The sequence below is a fragment of the Vulpes vulpes genome, chromosome 3 (assembly GCF_048418805.1).
Source record: "Vulpes vulpes isolate BD-2025 chromosome 3, VulVul3, whole genome shotgun sequence".
Classification (NCBI taxonomy): domain Eukaryota; kingdom Metazoa; phylum Chordata; class Mammalia; order Carnivora; family Canidae; genus Vulpes; species Vulpes vulpes.
The window spans coordinates 93,955,837-93,976,018 of NC_132782.1; the positions used below are offsets into that span (position 1 = coordinate 93,955,837).

Sequence of the window (20,182 nt, forward strand, 5' to 3'; positions counted from 1 at the left end):
AACACCCACTTTATTTTGCTCAACCATGTGAACTACATTTCTGTTGCTTGCCATCAAAGATACCTGATACAGTGGAATGGAGCAAAGGGCCCGGAATTGGAAGCCAGAGTAACTTGGAGAAATAATAGCTTTTTTTCTGGTATTACCTCTCTCTGACATTGGTTATCACTTCTAAAATGGGGACAGTCCTGCCCACTGCACCTGGCAGTTATGAAGGGTCAGTGGAAAGCAGATGTGACAGTGCTCTGTGAACCAGAAAGTGCTATACGAGGGTGCTGGGTTCTTGCAGTTACTGGCCAGCTGCTCTGAATTACTCAGCATCCCCTTAGCACCTGAGGCCCTGTCATGCCTCTCTGCCTTTGCATGAGGCAAATTCTTGTGCTGAGTCTTCCCCTTGAACACCTTCCCCCCTCCCATCCCTCTTAATCAGTCTCCACAATCTCTTGCTCTACCCTTGCATCCATGAAGCCACGGTGGAATGTTCCAGAATTCCTGCCACTTACTGCCTTCAAGGTTTTCACCCATGCTATTATCTACTTGCTATTTATCGTTACCTTGCCTCCCAGGTTTGCTCCAATAAACATGTCTCAAAAGAAAAGATACAACCAACAGGGAACTAGTATGAAACAGAAAGACTGTGTACATCACAATGGTTAATTGTAGACTCGGGGCCAACCTGCCTCAGCTCAAATCCTGACACTGCCATTTACAGGCTGTGTGACCTCAGGGAAATTTACTTAAACTTCCTGGGCCTCAGAGTCCCCTTCTGTAAAATGGACGTCCCAGTAATAGTGCCTACCTCAGGGGGTCTTTGGGAAAAGTAAATTAGTCAGTATGTGTAAAGCACTGGCAACAGTGCCCAAGATAATTGTAGATGTTATGTGTTTCTTAAACAAAAACAATTGGTTAACTGTAAAATGAAATAAAAGGCAACAGAAGACAATAATCGAATTTGAATAAGATGCTGTCTCCCACATAAAACTGGGAAGTTGGCAAATCCAGTTTGCCTTTCCTTAAAAGGGGGATTAAAGAGTATCAAGTGTTTAAGGCAAATGAACACCAAACTGAGATTCTCACTGGCATTAGAGGATTGAAAGGAGGTTGAAAAATGTCTAACTCTTTCATTAGGGGGTGCAGAGATATTTAACACTGTCTAAAATAAGCCACTCAATTCAGGGAACAGCACCCTTGAATGGTAAAGACACCGAGCTGGAACTCCTCCCCGTCCCATTGCTCTCCCTGCCCTGAATCTGTCCCTTTGTGGGTCTTCACATTAGGGCTGATTCCTGAGGGCAACAGCACTTTCTCCCCAGGTGCACACCAAACCACCAGATGTTTTTTCTGAGTGAAGGGCAGGGTAATTTTCCTAAGGGCCTATCTGCTATGGGATCTCCTGTGGCAGCACCTACCTCTACAATCTCCAACAGAGGAGTCAAGAGCACCTGGCTTGGAGTCTTCCTGGTCCCAGTTGTGTATCCCTGGGCAAGTTCCTAACACTTCTGGTTCTCTAGGTTCTCATCTGTATAATGGGGGTCATGATTCTTTGCTGCAGATTTGTTAGAAGCACCAAATACATCACTGTATGTAAAGCGCTCCAACACAGTCCTGGATGGAATGGAGCTATAGAGAGGTATTTATCTGCCAGGCTCCGGTGCCAAGGAATGATCTTAGGTGTTGCGGTAGTTCAGACTAAAAGCTGAATTTCAGGAGATTCTTGGGAAGTGAAGAAGCCTGGAGCTCTGAAGTCAGATTAAAGTGGGTGATACGTAGAACATAAAGTACTTAACTCACAGCCAACAAAGAAATGCAAATTAAAACCACAATGACATGCCATTTTAATTTTACTCGATTGGCAAAAACTAAAAGTCTGACAATATCACATGTTGCTGAAGACATAATGTAATGGGAACTCTCATTCATGGCTGATGGAAATGTAAATTAGTGGTCTGGAAAATAGTTTGACATGGTCTAATAAATTTGAGCAGGTGCTTGTATTAAGACGTAGCCATTTTACTCCTACGTACTCTACTGATGAAACTCTGGCATGTATGTACAAGAAGCATACGCAGCATTGATTTTAATAGTAAAAATTGGAAACAACCTAAATATCCATCAACAAGAGAATGGAAAGATCAATTGTGATGTAATCACTCAATGTGAAAATGAATCATAGTTTCACACAGCAAAGCAAATGACTCTCACAAACAAAATACATAGTGAAAATAAAATAAGAATACATGCATAGTAATACCATCTATGTCACACTTAACACTGTGTAAAACAGCTCTAGATATTGTTTAGGTGAACATACATGTGTCCTGGAAATATAGAGAAACTTAAAGGGATGATAAAAAATGTCGAACTTTGAATAGAGTAGAAAAGGAGGGGATGTGTCAGGTGTTTCAACAGTTTGGTGAAACTGAGCAAAGCTACCATGGGTGTTGATTACATTATTCAAAATATAATATATTTTTAAATATTTTTGTATGACCAAACTATTTAATAAAATTTTAAATGTCAATTAATCTTATGTTTGTAAAATAAAATGTGAAGGGGGATTTCCACCTCTGGCTATGGTGCAGTAGCTGGTATCAGACTGAAACACCTACTAGTAGTTGAAAACTACTAAGTAGGGAAAAAAAAAAAACAGAGGTATGAGAGAGCAATAAAGTTAGTACTTTAGAAGCCAGGGTTCCAGAGAAAAGAAAATGTACTGAAATTCTGCATGCAATTTCCCCTCAAATCATGTGTCAAGTCATTGCAAACGAGTCCCATACCAAGAAACCTAGCAGAAAGAATCTGGCAATGGGCTTAAAAACTAAAGAGATTTTGGTTGTTTCACAACAGTGAGGGAAGAATCAGAGTTCAAGCCCTGGCAAGAAAAATAGGCCCTGGTAAATACCCAGGTATTTAGGAAAGGATGTACCTTGAGAATAAGGAAAAATCAGAAACATTTTAGCCATAAATGCATCAAAATGATCTGCCTATTTGCTATATATTTGCTAAAAGAAAATCAGAACCTATCTGGAAAAAGTTAGCTTCACCCAGGGCTTCTATATTTTTCATGCACAATGTTGAGCATTCAATTAAATTGACAAGGCAAACCAGAAAACAGAACCTAATGACCAAAAATCAAGAGTAAAATAGACACATAGGTGATTCAGAAAGTGGTGTTACGTAACATGATTTAAAAATACTCAGATGACTATGTTGAAGAATTCCACCAGAAATATGGAATCTATTTAAAAGTAGAAACTCTAAAACTAAAAAATTCAATAATTGAAATATATAAGAAATGAATGGATTTAGCAATGGATTTGTAACATTAAAAGAGAGGATTGCTGAGCTGGAATAGAAAATACTCAGATTGAAGCATTCAAAGGAAAAAAATGTTTAAAAATGCAGAAAAGAGGGACACCTGGGTGGCTCAGTGGTTGAGCACCTGCCTTCAGCTCAGGGTATGATCCTGGAGTCCCAGGATTGAGTCCCCCACCAGGGTCCCCACAGGGAACCTGCTTCTCCCTCTGCCTATATCTCTACCTTTCTCTGTGTGTCTCTCATGAATAAATAAATAAATAAATAAAATCTTATAAAAATATAAATAAATAAAAATACAGAAAAGAGCAAAAGAGACATATACATTGTGAAAAAAATATATATATATATATATTAGGACATAGGGGAGAGAGATCAATTCAGAAGCAATAACAGAAGTATTGCTTAAGAATTTTTCAAAACCAGAAAAATATATTAATCCACAGATTCAAGAAGTCCTACAAACCTAAGAAAGACAAATACAACAAAAAACAACCCACACACCTACACACATCATAGAAAAACTATTTTAAAAATTAAAGGAAGATTATACTTAAAAGCCAACTTAGAATTTTATATCCAGAAAAAATATCCCTCAAAAAATAAGGCAAACTCAATATGAAAACAGATCTACTAAAATTCCACAGTTAACATTATACACAGAAAGATTTTCCTTTAAGATCATAAACAAGACAAAGATGTCCACTCTCATTTCTATTAAACATTGTACTAGAGGTTCTAGCCAAGACAATTCGGCAAGAAAAAGAAATAAAAGTCATCCTGATTGGAAAGGAAAAAGTAAAGCATTTCTGTTCGCAGATGATATGATCTTGTATATACATTCTAAAGAATCCACACCAAAAAGCCAAAATGAAACAAAACAAACAAACAAACAAACAAACAAAAACTATTAGGCCTAATAAGTGAGTTTAGCAAGGTTGTAGGGTGCAAGATGAATATGCAAAATCAATTGTATCTTTGTACAATAATGAACAGTCTGAACATGTAATTAAGAAAGTAATTTCTTTTACCATAATATCAAAAAGAATAAAATAGAAATTTAACAAAAGTGTAAGACACACACACTGAAAATTACTAAACATTATTGAAAGAATGATAGAAAGCCCAAATAAATGGAAGCCTATCCCATGGGTTCATGGATTGGAAGACTCAATATTGTTGTCTTCCCCAAATGATCTACAGATTCAAAGTAATCCCTACCAAAAGCCCTGCTGGCTCTTTTCCAGAAGTTAAAAAGCTGATCCTAAAATTCAAATGGAGATGTAAGAGGCCAGAATAGACAAGTATCTTGAAAAAGAAGAACAAACTTGAAGGACTCAGATTTCTCCATTTCAAAGCCTACTTCAAAGCTACACTAATCAACACAGTGTGATACTAACCTATGTATAGATCAATGGAATCAAATTCAAAGTCCAGGAAGAAACTTATACATTTATGTTGAATTGATATTTGATAAGGGTGCCAAGATAATTTGATGGAGGGGAGATTGTCTTTAAAACAAATGGTGCTGGGACAATTGGATATCCACATGAAACAGAATGGAATTGGACTCCTATCTCACACACAAAAGTTAACTCAAAATGGCTCAAAGACCTAGCTGTGAGAGGTAGAAACATTAAACTTTAAAAATAAAACACATATCTAACTCTTTGTGACCTTATATCACACAGTAGATATCTTATATAGGACACCAAAAGCACAAGTACCAAAGAAAAATATAGATACACTGGATCTATTTCAAAATTTAAAACTTTTGTACACATCAAAAGACATTACCAAGAAAGTGAAAAGGCAATATACAGAATAAATAAAAATAGTTTAAATTGTGTATTTGTAAGGGGTCTAGTATCAGAATATATGAAGAATTATTACAACTCAAGATCTAAAAGACAACCCAATTTGTGCAAAATACTTGAATAGAAATTTCTCCAAAGAAGATACACTAATGAATGACCAATAAACATACGAGAAGGTGCTATCATCATTACTCATAGAGAAATGCAGACAAAAATCACTTCAAACTTAACTAGATGACTATTTTAAAAATGAAAAATTAAAAGTGGGTGAAAATGTAGAGTTCTGGAGTCCTTATATATTGCTGATTGGAATGTGAAATGGTGCATTTGCTATGGGAAATAGTCATGCAGTTTCTCAAAAAGTTAATACAGTGTTATCACATGACCAAGCAATTTGATTCATAGGTATACAGTGAAAATAATTGAAAATATATGTCCATTAAAAAAGCACCTCTGCGTGTGAAAATTCATAACAGCATTAATCATAATAGCCCCAAACTGGAAGCAGCCCAATATCCACCAATTGAAAGGACAAAACATAGAGTATCCATAGAAAAGAATATTATTCAGCCATCAGATTAGTTTAAGTACTGATATATGCTTCAACACAGATGCATCTTAAAAATTTATGCTAAGGTAAAGAAGCCAGACACAAAATCTACATATTGTAAGACTCCATTTATATGAAAATGTTCTGCAGTTAACAGTGGTGATGGTTGCACAACTTTGTAAATATACTAAAAACCACTTAGCTGTATACTTTTAAAAGGTGAATTGGATGGTATGTAAATTAGATCTTAATTATAATTTTTAAAATAAAAGCAAAATAAGGATATTTTTCAAAAAGAAAAGAAAAGAGAAGAAAAAAGCTGAGAGAACTTGTCACTAGACTACATCAAAAGATATATTAAAGTGAGTCTTCTGGGCAAAAGAAAAATAACACCAGATGAGAAGCAAAGTAATATAGGAAGGAATAAAAAGCAATAGAGAATATTATAAATGTAAAATAATAATAATTGCTTAAAATAATAATAAGGATGATGTCTTACGAAATTTAAACTATATGCAAAATTAAAATACATTACCATGACACCCCAAACGTAAAAAGGAATGAATAAAGTTAAAGGTCACTGTATTGTCTGGGAAATTATAAATATAAGGTAGACTCAATATAAGTCTACCTATATAAGATAGACTAAAAAAAAATTAAGTATGCACATTGTATGGGGTCCCTGGGTGGCTCAGCGGTTTAGTGCCTGCCTTCAGCCCAGGGCGTGATCCTGTAGTCCTGGGATCGAGTTCCACATCAGGCTCCCTACATGAAGTCTGCTTCTCCCTCTGCCTATATCTCTGCTTCTCTCTCTCTCTCTCTCTCTCTCTTTGTGTTTCTCATGAATAAATAAATAAAATCTTTTTAAAAAGTATCCATATTGTAATCTCAAGGAAAGCGCTAAAAGAACTATTTTTTTATTATTTTTTTATGATAGTCACAGAGAGAGAGAGAGAGGCAGAGACACAGGCAGAGGGAGAAGCAGGCTCCATGCACCGGGAGCCCGATGTGGGATTCGATCCCAGGTCTCCAGGATCGCGCACCAGGCCAAAGGCAGGTGCCAAACCGCTGCGCCACCCAGGGATCCCCAAGAATTAAAAAAGAAAATATAACAGGAAACAGAATGATAATTTTTTAAATTTTACTCTTCAAAAAATGAAAAAAGAAAGAAATAATAGACAAAAGGAAAACAAATAGTAAGATGGTAGACTTAATCCCAAACACATCAGTATTTTTGTTAAATGTAAGTGAACTAAACACTGGAATAAAAGACAGCTTTGTATCACCAAAACTTGACATTAAAAGAAAGTAAAATTAGAGATCAATCTCTCCCATAAATATACATACAAAGATCCTAAACAAAATATTAACAAATCAAATGTAATAATATATACAAAAGTAGATAGATAGACATCATTATCACATGAGGTTTATTTCAGGAATACAGGGTTAGGTTGGCATTTGTAATCAGTAATCTATTTCATCACATTAACAAATTAAAAAAGAAACATGATAATAGGTTCAGAAAACACATTTCATAAACTGTAACTCCCATTCACAATCTTTAAAACACTCTCAGAAAACCAGAAATAGAAGGAATCTTCTTTGATCTGATAAGAAGCACACACATACACATGCACACAATATGCACAATTAACATTTTCCATAATGGTCAAATACTGAATGCTACAGCAACACTATTATCCCGAAGGCAGGAAAAAGACAAGAATGTCTTATACTGGAGGTCTTAGTCAATGCAATAAGGCAAGAAAAACAAATAAATTTATAAAGATTAGAAAATTGTAAGGATTGGAATGATATAAGGATTGAGCACCTAGAAAATTCCAGAAACTTAACAAACTATTAGAATAATAATTGTTAAGCAAGGATGCTGAATACGAGACCAATATAAAAAGTCTATTGTATTTCTGAAGATCAACAAAATTGACAAACCCTCAGCTAGACTAAAAAAATAAGAGAAGATTCAAATAATTAAAATCAGAAAAGAGAAGACACAACAACTGATGCCACAGAAATAAAATGATTATAAAGAATAATTATACATCAACAAACTCAATAATGGAGAAGAAATGGATAAATGTCTAGAAACATATGACCTAACAATACTGATTTTGAAGAAATAGAAAATCTGAACATATTTATAGTGAGCAAATTGATTCGATAAGACCAGATGAATTCTGGTGAATTCTACCAAATGTTTAAAGATGAATTAATGCCAATCCTCCTCAAACTCTTCCAGAAAAGCTGAAGATAAGAGAACATTTCCAAACTCATTTTATGAGGGCACCATTACCCTGATACCAAAACCAGACAACGAAAACTCCAAACCAATATTCCTGGTGAGTACTGATGCAAAAATCCTTGACAAGACACTAATAAACTGAATCCAACAGCACATTAAAATGATTATACACCATGACCAAGTGGGATTTGTCCCTGGGATACAAGGATGGTTCAGTATCCAAAAATACACCACATCAACAGACCAAAGACACCCCCCCCACACACACACACACACAAATCATGTGATCATTTCAATGGATGCAGAAAAGGCACTTGACAAAATTCAACATCTTTTCATGATAAAGACATTTAGCAAACTAGAAATAGAAGGAAATCACCTCAACACAATAAAGATCATATATAAAAGCCTACAACTAACCTCTTACTCATTGGTAAGAAACAGATAGCTTTTCCTTTAAGATCAGGAATGAAGCAAAAATGCCCACTCTCACCACTTCTATCTAACATAGTACTATACATCCTAGTCAAAGAAATTAGGCAATAAAAAAATTAGTAAAAGGCAGTCAAATTGGAAAGGAAGAAGTAATATTATCTCTGTTCAAAGCTGACATGATTTTATATAGAGAAAACCCTAAAGATTACACACACACACACACACACATTAGGCTAATAAACTCAGCAAAGTAGAATGATATAAAATCAACAAAATTAGTTGCATTTTTACATGTTAACAATGAACAATTCAAAAGGGAATCAAAATAATATCATTTATAATAGCATCACTGGGATCCCTGTGTGGCGCAGCGGTTTAGCGCCTGCCTTTGGCCCAGGGCGCGATCCTTGGAGACCCGGGATCGAATCCCACGTCAGGCTCCTGGTGCATGGAGCCTGCTTCTCCCTCTGCCTATGTCTCTGCCTCTCTCTCTCTCTCTCTCTGTGACTATCATAAATAAAAAAAAAATCTATAATAGCATCACAAAGAATAAAATACTTAGGAATAAACTTAACCAAGGAAATGAAAGACTTACACTCTGAAAACTACAAAACATTGCTAAAAGAAATTAAAAGAAGGCACAAGGAAATGGAAAGACATCCCATGTTCATGAATTGGAAGACTTAATATTATTAAAATGTAAAAAGCAATCTGCACATTCAGTGTAGACTCTGTCAGGATCTCAGTGGCATTTTGTTTTTGCAGAAATAGGAGAAAACCATACTAAAATTCATATGGAATCTCAAAGGACTCTGAATAACCAAAGAAATCTTTGACAATGAGAAACAAAGCTACAAGCCTCACATTTCCTAATTTCAAGACATATTATCCTGCTACAGTAATCACAGTAGGCATTGACATAAAGACAGACGTATAGATATTGGCACAAAGACAGAGTGGGTATTGGCATAAAAACAGGCATAGAGACCAATGGAACAAAATAGAGAGCCCAGTAATAAATCTTTGCATACTTGGTTAGTGAAGAAAGGACTGTCTCTTCAACAGATGGTGTTGGGACACCTGGATATGAACATGCAAAAAAGTGGGCATGGACTCTTACATCATACACAAAAATTAACTTAAAATGGATTCAAGATCTAAATATAAGACTTGAAACTATAAGACTTCTAGAAGAAAACATAAGGGAAAAGTTCAGAACATTGAGCTTGGCAATTCTTTCTTGGATATGACACCAAAAGCACAGACACTAAAGCAACCATCAACAGAGTTACATTAAGACCCTCTGCACAGCATAGGAACCAATCAGTAGGGTAAAAGACAACCTACAGAATGATAGGAAATATTTGCAAACCTATACTTTGCAAACCTCTACTGAATATATTCAGTAGATATGAAGAACTCCTGCAATTCTGTAACAAAATGAAACAAATAGCAATAGAGTGTAACAAAAACAAAAAAAACAACAATAGAATGTAACAAATTCTTCAGTTGATTGAAGAATAGGTAAAGGAGAGCCCAGCTGTCCATCAACAAATGAGTAGATGAAGAAGATGTGATTTATATATATATGTATATTTCATTCTTTTTGATGGGTGAGTAATATTCCATGATGTGGATGGACTGGAGGGTATTATGCTCAACAAAGTAAGTCAATCAGAGAAATAAAATTATCATTATGATTTTACTCATATGTGGAATTTAAGAAACAAAACAGATGAACATAGAGAAAGGGAAGGAAAAATAAAATAAGACAAAATCAGAGAGAGACAAACCACAAGAGGCTCTGAACTATAGGAAACAAACTGAGGGTTACTGGAACAGAGGTAGGTGGGGGGAGGGGTAATTGGGTGATGGGCATTAAGGAGAGCACTTGATAAAATGAGCACACGGGTGTTATATGCAACTGATAAATCACTAAACTCTACCCCTGAAACTAATAATATACTATGTGTTAATTAATTGATTAAATTAAAATTAAAATAAATAGATTAAAAATAGGTAAAAGTCTTGAAAGCGGCCAATAAGTATATGAAAAGACACTCAACATCACTAATCATTAAGAAAATGCAAATCAAAACCACAATGAGCTATTACTTCACACCTATGAGGATAGATATTGTGTTGGTGAGAATGTAGAAAAACTGTACCCACTATACACTATTTGTGGAATTACTAAATGGTGCAGACATAATAGGAGACAGTATAGAGCTTCCTCAAAAAATTAAAAAGAGGGCAGCCCGGGTGGCTCAGCAGTTTAGCGCCGCCTTTGGCCCAGGGTGTGTTCCTGGAGATCCGGGATCGAGTCCCACATCGGGCTCCTGGCATGGAGCCTGCTTCTCCCTCTGCCTGTGTCTCTGTCCCTCTCTCTCCCCCTGTGTGTCTCATGGATAAATAAATAAAATCTTTAAACAAAAAAGTAAAAAGAGAACTACCATGTTATCCAGGGATGCTAGATGCTGGGTAGATATCCAAGAGAATTGAAAACAGGATCTCAAAGATATTTGCACACCAGTGTTCACTGCAGCATGTCACAACTGTCGAGATGTGTAAGCAACCTACACTCACCAACCGATGAATGAATAAAGAAAATCCGGCACATACATACAGTAGAATATTATTTAGCCTTAAAAAGAAAGAATGCTACAACATGAATGAACTTCGAGGACTTTATGCTAAGTGAAATAAGCCAATCACTAAAAGACAAATACTGTATGATTCCACTTACATGACATATCTGAAATCATCAAACTCACAGAAACAGAAAGTAGAATGGTGGTTTTTCAGAGGATGGAGGGTAATGAGTTGTTCAATGGGTATGAAATTTCAGTTGTGAAAGTTTCAGAGATCGGCAGTACAACAACATGCACACGCTTAACAATACTGTACTGTTCTACATTGTCCCTAGGAAACTTGTTAAGAGAAGAAAATAATATCTGCTAATTTATGAAGTCCACAGCTGGAATGCTGTGCCTTGAACTCATGAGATTAGCAGATGAAGGGGTCTATAGACATTATAAAAGCAAAGGTTGGAAGACCCCAACTGGTAGTCAGTTGAAGTGAACTGGGTTTGGCAGCTATTTCTTCCTATATCTAGAACTTGAGCTTGAAAAGGTATGTTAACAAAGTTAATAAACTGTGAAGAAAATCTGTTGTATTTCTATATACCAAGAACAAAGATGGAATTTTAAAAATTATACAATTTGTATTAGCATAAAAAATCAAATACTCTAAAGAACTCTAATGAAAGATGCACCTCTACACAGAAACCTACAAGATACCAGTAAGGTAAATGTTTAAAGAGACAAATAAATGGAGGAACATACATGTTCATGAATTAGAAAATTTCATATTTTAAAGATGTTTGTTCTCCCCAAATAGAACTAAAGTTTCAGTGAAATCTCAAGCTTCAAGCAAATTCCCAGCAGGATTTCCTTTGGTGGAAATTGACAAGCTAGTGTGAAGATTTATATAGAATTGCAAAGAACCGAGAAGAGTTTAGACAATCATGAAGAAGAATATGGTACTGTTGCAAGGAAAAATCAACTGGCCAATGGAAAAGAACAGAGGCCAGAAATAGACTCACGATTATAGTTACTTGATTTTCAACAAAGACACAACTGCAAAGTCATGAGGAAAGCATGATTTTTTAAAAATGACAGTAGGATAGTCATACAGGAAAAAAATAAATCTTGACCCTCCACTTCACATCACACATAAACTCCAGATATTTTGTAGACCTAGTGTCAGAAGTAAAACAATAAAACTTCTAGAAGAAAACAGAGGATAATCTTTTCATGACCTTAGGGCAGACAACACTTCCTAAACAGCACACAGAAAGCTTGAGCTGTAAAGAAAAAGACTGATAAATTGAACCTTATTAAAATTAAGAATTTTTGTTCACCAAAGATTTCATTAAGAGGATGGAAAAGAAACTGAAATGAGAAGAGATTATATCTGTATCTCTATATCTATACCTGTATGTTTCTTTTATACAATTATATACAATTCTTATATTTTATATAGTTACATATAATGTAATACATGTAATATATATAAAATTATAAAATATATGTTATTTATTTTTTTAAATATTTTATTTATTATTTATTCATGAGAGACACAGAGAGAGAGGCAGAGACACAGGCAGAGGGAGAAGCAGACTCCCTGCGGGGAGCCCAATGTGGGACTTGATCCCAGGACCCTGGGATCACGCCCTGGGCCGAAGGCAGATGCTCAACCACTGAGCCATCCAGGTGCCCCTAAAATATGTTATGCATGTAATTCATATATATATGTAAGATATAGATATCCAGCATGTATAAAGAACTCCTACAAAACAACAATAAACAACACAAAACTCAATTTTGAAAAAAAGGACAAAAGGCTTATTAAAGAGACATTTCACCAAAGACATCCAAATGGCCAATAAGGATAGTAAAAGGTGCTTAAAACCATGACTCATCAAGAAAAATGCAAATTTACATCTCTGTGTGATACCACAACATATCACCCCAGAAAGGCTAAGAGGAAAAAGACAATTCTGTGCTCATAAAGGACACAGAGTAATCCAAACTCTCCATCTCTGCTCAATGTTCTGGTGCACGTGCAATTTGGTAAAACCACTTTGGAACAATTCTGGTGAAGAGAATCCCACCTCCAGGCTGCGCATCAAAAAAAAAAAAAAAAAAAAAAACCACAAACATCTGTACATAATCAGATGTACGCTGGGGCATTCAGGGCAGCATTGTTTACAACCACCCCAAACTGGAAAGAACCCAAGCTTTGGTCACCCTGGGTCTTCTTTCCCTCACTGATGATTCAGGAGCAGATTGCCGATTGTGTGTCGGGTCAGCTGTCACCTCCAGTGGGGCTGGGGCTGGGGCGGGGACTGGGGCTTGAAAGTGAAAGGTAAGGGAGGAGTGCGGTAAGAGCAAAATGGCCCGTTTCCCATAGGGACCCAAAAGAAACGAGGTGGGTGAAGAGGGACTCCCCAGCCGTGCCAGAAACAAGAGCCAACAGGTCGCCAGAAGGGGAAGTGTCAAGACTGAGGGACTTCCCGAAAGGGAACACAGAAGGGGCTCCCAGTTTATCCCTGGCCTCTAAGGACTTCTGTCCACCTGCCCTCCTGCTGGCCTCTCTCCAGCGTCCAGCTGGGCCACCTCCGCCCAGTCTGTGCTGCAGCTGGTCATTCCGTGGCTCCCCGTGGCCCCTCAGAAAAGACCCCAAAGTCCTTGCCCGGTATTCAAGACATTTCAGGATCTGCTCCCCAGCACTCCCTCTGGCCTCCGGTACCCATCGTGGGCTCCAGGTACACCAGGTTCCCGACAGCTTCCCCACCGTCCCCGTTCACCCCGCTTCCACACCTTAGCATGTGCTCTTTCAGCCACCAGAAGTCGCCACGGCCCGTGGTGGCCTGTCAGCCTCCCACTCGTGAATTAGAAAAATTCAGGTTTGAAATCCAGTTCAAATGTGGCCTCCTCTGTCAATCTTCAAACCTCTCCAAAGCGCATGAGTCACTCTTTCCTCTGGGGTCCATCCCTCCACCAGAGCACACACTGCTCAGGGTGCTTTCAGTGACATTTTGAGCAACAGTCCAGCGGGGACCCGGTGTGTCTTGGTTACCGCTGAATCGCCAGCGGTTATAACCAGTGCCTGACACCCAGAGGATGCTCACCACTTTTAAAAAAAAAAAAAATTTTTTTTTTGATGCTCATCACTTTTGTTCCACGATAAAAATAAAAGGGAATACTTTCTATCATAATGGGCTTTGAAGCCTACCCTCAACGTTAAAACCCACACGGACTATACATCCTAAAATTAAATGTATTCTTTTTGACTCCTCTTTATGAAATTTGGTGAATTGAGGATCTCAATGTACCTGACAAGGATTAAAAGCTCCAGCACTCCAAATTCCGCCCCCTCCACCCCAGGGCCTTTGCACATGCCATTCCCTCTGTCCAGCAGTTTTCTTCCTGCTTCTTTGCTTCCTCATCCTCCGGTTTTAACTTTTATGTTGCCCCTTCAAAGGGGCCATTGTCACCTTCTCATATGGGTGTCCCCTGCCATTCTCTGGCCCACACATCTCTTTGTTTCCTTCCTCATGGGTGTAATATTAGAATTAGTTTAGTAAGTGTTTCTGTTTTTGTGTTTATGACCTGTCTCCGTCATGGAGCATAAGCTCCCAGAGGCTGGGAAATTCTCCGTTTTGTTTACAAAAGAAAGTATCCCTAGCACGTGGAGTGGGGTCTGGAGCATAGCAGGTGCTCAACAAGTAGCTGGGGCAATGGCGAATGAACGAACAAGGTGAAGAATTGCTGTGTCCAGTCATACAAAGAGCAGACCCGCAGGCAGCCCCCCGAGAGATCTCAGTTTCCCCATCAGCTCCATCACAGCCCCCAAGAACTTCCTTCTACCCCAAGCAACACCCTTGGCTCCCAGGCTCTGAGCAGTCATGACTCCTGTCATCAGATTAGCAACAAGGAACTTTCAGAGAGGGACAGTGGGCTGCCCAGGGCCACACAGAAACTTCTCAGCCAAGCAGAGCTCTCGGGCTGGGGGACAACCAGCCTGGCAGCCCTAAATCAGAAAGGAGCCTCTGCTGGTAACCCTTAGAGGACCCTTAGGCATATCTCTTCCTTTGTTTGGAGCTCAGTCTTCCTCCTCTATAGAATGCGGCTATGCCCTGGCCGGCTGAGGGAGTGTGAGGCAGGCACATCGTAGGTGTATGGGGAACATGAGTTGCTTTTTACAAGTGTTTTTTTTTTTTCCTGCCAGTGGCAAGGGGTAGGTTGTGGGTGTCTGCGCCCAGGTGTGCCAGGACCTTGGGGTCATAGCTTAGTCAGTAGGAGCTGAACACGAGAGCAAGGTCCTATCCCAACCTCAGCCGGTGACACCTGTCTGTGTCTCCCTCCCAGGCGGGCTGGGATCCTCGCCCATGAAGCCTCTCCTAGGCCCGAACAGGTTTTCCCTATGACACTTCTCCCAGCCTGAGCAAACCTCTCCAAGCGGAGAAGCAGGCTCCACTCCCGGCAACGGCTCCCTGCCTGTGCCTTCTCTACCTGCCCTGCGATCTCCACCGTGCTGGGCAATCTCGTCCAGCCTGTGTCACCCCTCTCAGCTCCTGTAGCCACCCCTCCCTCCTACCCCTTTTCCTCCAGACCAGGATAGGCTGGGTAGAAGGCAGAGAAAGAAGGGATACTTGCAGCTGCCAGGCAAGTGGCTGGGACAGGGCTGGTGGCCTGCCCTCTAACTGCCCCCCCCCCACCCTGCCCAGCAGGACCCTACCAGCCTGCCTTCACCCTGGCCAAAGTATGCTGAGTGTTATGGATTGTACTGGAGAAGCTCTGCAGGCCCTGGTACCCATCTACATCCTTAAACCTTCTTGGCATTTGAGAAAGAGAAGCCCAGAGGGGCCCAACACCCTGCCTATGGTCACCCAGTGAGGAAGGACCAGAGCCTGAGCAGGGAGCCAGGTTGGTGTCCTTGCCCCACCTCTCTGGGGACCACTCAGGTGGCCGGACCTTTCCTGGGGGCTGTGGGGACCAGCAGGCTAGGCATCTGCTGCAGGTGTCCGGCCACTGGAGGGTATCAGTGGGGCCCCTGCCTGCAGCCTGGGGAATATTCTCAGGATGTTTCAGAAGTTCCAAGTTTACTCAGATCTTGCATATGAGCTGTCGTAAAAAGTCCCTTTGGCCCTGCGCCAGGGCAAGGAGTGGAGGCGGGGGCACCTGTGAGCCAGAGGGTGGGTTGAGGCCCCGCTCTGCTCCCTCTGGCCCCTCCCACGCATTTCAGGGTGCACTAGAGGGCAATGTCGGGAGAGGCGGGCGAGGAAGGGGCTGCGAGGGCAGAAGACCCTCCTCCCTGTGGTGTTTCTTCCTCCTGCCCTCAGGCTGCCTCCAGCTCAAGCCCCTTCCCCTCCTCCCTGCGCCGTCCGCGCCCCTGAATCCCCAGGACCTGGGACAGTGCCTGCTGCACAGCACATGCTCAAAGACACACCTGGAGAATAAAGCCTTGAAATGGATGTTACAGATGGGGAAAGGGAGGTTGAGGGGGACTACATGGCTTACCCCAGGTCACGCAGGTACCACGGGGTACGGCTGGGTATCCACCCCGTCCTGGCTAACACCAAAGCTCCGCGCCCCCCACCTGGCACAGGGGCCTCCCAGCTGTCCCTCCCGCCTGTGGGGACTCCGAAGGCACTGGCTCTCCTCCCTGGAATCACAGTTGCCCTCTTCCTTTCATCCATTTATTTATCAGGCTCCAGGGACAGAAATGGTGCCGCCCAAAGCCTCTGATGCCCCTTCCCCTCTTCCACCTCCTCCACCGGCCTCCCCCCACCCCACTGCCCATGAGCCTTTTAGGTCTCCAGCCCTCAGCCCTCGCTGGGCAGGTGGGGAGGCCAGGGCTCAGCCTCCGTCTCGTTCACCCCACCTCTCCTGACCCTGGAGTTCATTCTCCTCCTAACACTAGTTTGGTTTAGCTTCCTCCCCTGTGGGGCTGTCTGCTGAGGATCCAGACACCCTGTCAGGTGTGGAGTGCGCCGGACCAGGGCTTCTGCTGAGCCCACCAAAGGGAGCAGGTAATCCGGGGAGCAGGTAACCTGGGAGCAGGTAACTACGGCCACAGGTGACCTGGGATCCTCAACCATCTTGTCTGTGAAATGGGCTGAGTGAGGCTCCCGGCCTCACCTGTGACATTGTGGGAGACCCTCGGGTACCAACAGTGGGCTGAGCCCTGGCGCTGGGAGGACTAGCACGATGGAGGCCGAGGGAGGGAGGACTTCAGGTTCTCCCTGAACCCTCTTCCACTCTTGGGACTCCAGCCCTTCTCTGCCGTAGGCTCCCAGGATCCTCACGGTTACGAGCAGCCTTCCTGGGCAGGTCTCCAGCCCGCAGTTTTCATATTTTTCCTCCCTCCAATCCTCACAACTAGCACCACGAGGATGGAACTGCCTTCACCCCATTTTACAGAGGAGAAAACTGAGACTCCACGAGGCTGGACGCAGCACAGAGACACGCTCACGCTCACCCAGCTAGGGAGTCGCATGGCTGGCTTTTGAACCCGCCAGGTTTTCCCCACTTCACCATGTGCTTCTAAAACCCCCACGCTTTCCCCCAGGGGAAGGCAGATGTCCTTCCAGGAGCAGCCCCTGACGTTTTAATGCCGCCTGCCCTGGATCCGCTGCTCCGGCTCCAAGTCCGGCGTCCCCACCGGAGGCCTTCAGTCACCTGGCTGCTTGGCCAGGAAAGTGCCTGCTCCTCCCCCCTTTCTGCGTGTCAAAATTCAACCCATGCTTCCAGGCTCAGCCTCTGCCAGTACCCTCGCTCCCCTCGCCTCCAGGGGGCCCATGCCCTGGGCTTTCGTGAGGAGACAGTGTGGAGGACAGGACCAGCCTCCGAGTCACCTGCCCACCCTGCTGCACACTGGTGAGTCACCTTGGGAAAATCACTCTACCTCTCAGAGCCAGCCCCCATTCTTTCTCTGTGAAATGGGTACAGCAAGCCATTTTGTGGGGTTAGATGACCTAGAGAAGCTAAAACACGGAACCTGGCACAAAATCTCTTCCCCTCCTCCTCCAAAATAGCCCCCCTAGAAGTGCCACACCATCACATGGTGTCGCCCATGCCCACTCTGCCCTGTTCAGGAGTCCAGAACCACGGTGACTAAGGTGTTGGGCTTGGGCTGGGCTGGGCTTTCTTTCCCCAACCCTTGCCTTTTGGAGGCTGGTTTGCACAGCCAGCTCCTGGGGTCATCTCAGCCATGCCCCTGCCTCCCGGCTCCGGCAGACCCACAGAGAGACAGTGCGGTCATCCTGAGCTGCGCTGAACAGGAGACTCCAGCCCCAACTCTGCTGCTCTCACTGTCTCAGCTATGACGAGGGCGCGAAACCCCTCGATGTCCTCCCACTCTGGCAAAGAAGGTGCCAGGCTCCCTCGGAGAAGAGTGTCTGGGGCCGTTACCTGCTGTTCCAGCTTCTCCCTCAGAAATCCATTCTGTTTGCTCCGGGAAATCCAGTGGGCTCCCAGGGGGTGGCAGCGAGGCTCAGCATGAGGTGGGGAGCAGGAGTTAGAGGGAACAGGCAGGGCTAGGGGGTGGGTATCCACAGCCTGCCCCGAGTCACCAGCCAGACAAGCAGACAACCTGTCAGCCCGATGGATGGCAGCCGGGCTCCCGGCAGGCAGAACACACAGAGGGAGCCAGCTGTGGGGCACAGGCAACGGACGGTCACATCCCAGAGAGGTCACCCACGGACAGAAGGTAGAGACTGGGGAGGGGACCAATCAGCTGCACCAGGGAGGGGACACACAGCAGACAAGACAGAGGAAGTCAAGCAGAGAGGCAGGTGGCCAGCCAGGCAGACGCGCAGAGAGACAGGCAGGCAGGCAGGCAGACAGCCAGCCAGACAGACAGCTGTGCAGCTGTCAGGCACACTCAGGAAGAAGCAGGCAAACAGTCAGACCGGAGCCCGCGGGTCACTCGGCACAGTGTGGCTGCCACCCAGGGCCCTCAGGCCGCGTGTGCCTGGTGGGGAGGAAGAGGAGGATGTGGTGAGCAGCTCCCCACAGGCCCCGCCCACAGGGCTGCCGGCCCCTCCCCTGAGGAGTGAGAAAGAGGTGGGAGGGGGCCGGGCCACAGCAGAGTCCTCCGATCACCAAAGGTCACCTGCTAGAAAGACATTTGGGGCCATCAGGGTGAGATCAGCCTCTTGTGGATGGCTGACATCATCCCCCCGGGCCTGGTGGCCGTGACCTTGGAGGCTGGCAGGGCTCACAGATGTGGACAGCAAGTCTCCCAGGGGTCCAGGGGTGGTGTGAGTGACCCAGGGGGCCCGGTGGTCCTGAGAGGCCAACTCTCAGTTCAGAGAGAAGACCAAGGGCCCAGGGCCAGAGACTCGCCACGGTCCCACGCTTCCCTCACGCACGCTGCCTGCCTGGCCCAGGAGGGGTCTGAGTTCAGAATCCTCTCCCAGACTCCTCTGACCCTGCTCCCTTTGAATCTAGCTTCCTGCTCCACCACTGCAGGGAGCAGGACCCTGTCTCCACACCCTTGAGAAGACAGTCCCTTGGGCAGGTGACAACACCTCTCTGGATGCCTCATTTTGCCTGTCAAGTGGGCCACCTGGCCAACCGAGAGAGGGTGGCCACCATTATGAACACATGGGAACTCAGGAAAAAAATAGAGAAAAGAAATTTTCAAGAGAGTTTCCATCTTGCTGACGAGCCAGAGGGATCCCGTGAAAGGGTCAGCTGTCTCTCTCGCAGATGTTTGAGAAATCAGGAGAGAGAACTCAGCAACCTCATGCCCAGCAGCCTCAGAGGGAGGGCAAGAGAAGTTAACTACCATCACTACTGTCACTATTTTGCTTTTTTTTTTTTAGATTTATTTATTTATTTATTCATGACAGAGAGAGAGAGAAAGGCAGAGACAGGCAGAGGGAGAAGCAGCCTCCATGCAGGGAGCCTGACATGGGACTCGATCCTGGGTCCCCAGGACCACACCCTGGGCTGAAGGCAGCACCACACTGCTGGGCCACCGGAGCTGCCCACTATCTTGCATTTTTAAAGCACCCACATGATCTCATTTTATCCCACAGACCTCATGAGGCAAACACGGACTATTCGCATTTTATAGATGGAGAAAACCAGGCTCTGAGAAGTGAAATGTCACGCAAGCTGAGAAGTGTCTTGGTGGGGATTTGAATCTGGGTGTATCTAATTCCTAAGTCTGCACCAGGCTGTGAAAATAGGCCCAAACCAGGACAAAATGTAACCAGCTTAGATG

General features: G+C 43.1%; 1 protein-coding gene across 1 annotated transcript in view; it reads right to left on the reverse strand.

Annotated features, from left to right (window-relative positions):
• IL21R (interleukin 21 receptor) overlaps positions 1-18,992 on the reverse strand; it is a 36,598-nt gene extending 17,606 nt beyond the window's left edge. The window contains exon 1 of the mRNA XM_026011058.2: positions 18,361-18,992. The gene's annotated coding sequence lies outside the window, so the exon portion shown is untranslated. The remainder of the gene's footprint in view (positions 1-18,360) is intronic.
• Between the last annotated feature and the right edge of the window lie 1,190 nt (positions 18,993-20,182).